Source organism: Antrostomus carolinensis, unplaced genomic scaffold (assembly GCF_000700745.2).
Source record: "Antrostomus carolinensis isolate BGI_N321 unplaced genomic scaffold, ASM70074v2 scaffold37671, whole genome shotgun sequence".
NCBI classification, from domain to species: domain Eukaryota; kingdom Metazoa; phylum Chordata; class Aves; order Caprimulgiformes; family Caprimulgidae; genus Antrostomus; species Antrostomus carolinensis.
In genome coordinates this window covers 22,327-23,247 of record NW_010295585.1, presented here as the reverse complement: position 1 = coordinate 23,247, position 921 = coordinate 22,327, and positions in this window count along the sequence as shown.

Genomic DNA, 921 nt, shown 5'->3' with positions numbered 1-921 from the left:
ACATATATTGGCTGATGGTCTTACAGCAATGAGAAATGTGAAAATGTTCATTCATCCTGGTAATATCTAACAACAGGACCAGAGGAAATGGCAGGAGGATGTGCCAGGGAGGTTTAGGTTGGACATTAGGAAAAGGTTCTTCACCCAGAGGGTGGTGAAACACTGGAACAGGCTCCCCAGGGAGGTGCTCATGGCACCAAGTCTGACAAGATTCCAGCAGCATTTGGCCAAGGCCCTCAGGGACATGGTCTGAATGTTGGGATTGTCCTGTGCAGGGACAGGAGTTGGACTCGATGATCCTTGTGGGTCCCTTCCAACTCACAATGTTCTATGATAGCCCCGTATTTTTCCTCCCGGTGTCAAGGTGAATGAATAATCTTTTTGGCTTTAGGACATACCAGAGTGTCTGCTGCACAGCCAGCCAGCCCTTGGGATTCAAGAACAGGGACAGCTTTTCCCACACTGACATCCATGGATAGAGCTCACATCTGGGTAACAATTGAGGATATTCCCTTCAAAAGCAGGAAATATCTAACAAAAACTGGAACACACGTATAATTCAATGAAGAAATTTCTTTTGAAAAGAAGATGTCTGTATTCAGCACTGAACTGCCTTATTTCAGCATGGAAATTGCTATTTCAGGTTCTTTTCTTTCAATAAATGAAAACATAGAAGAAAATTTGGGCTATCAGCCCAGCCTTGTAACAATTCAGGCTTTTTCTTGGCTTTTCCAAGGGTGCTTATTGCCAGATTCCAAGATGCTGGCAGGATAAATCTGTAAGTCATGGAAATTACGAGTTTCATGACACACACATTTTATTCCAAACCCTCGCCAATAAAATTAAACACAGGAAAAAGCCAGGACTTTCATCCAGCTCCTTAATTACCATCTGGAGCCTGGCAGCTGAAATAAGATCAAA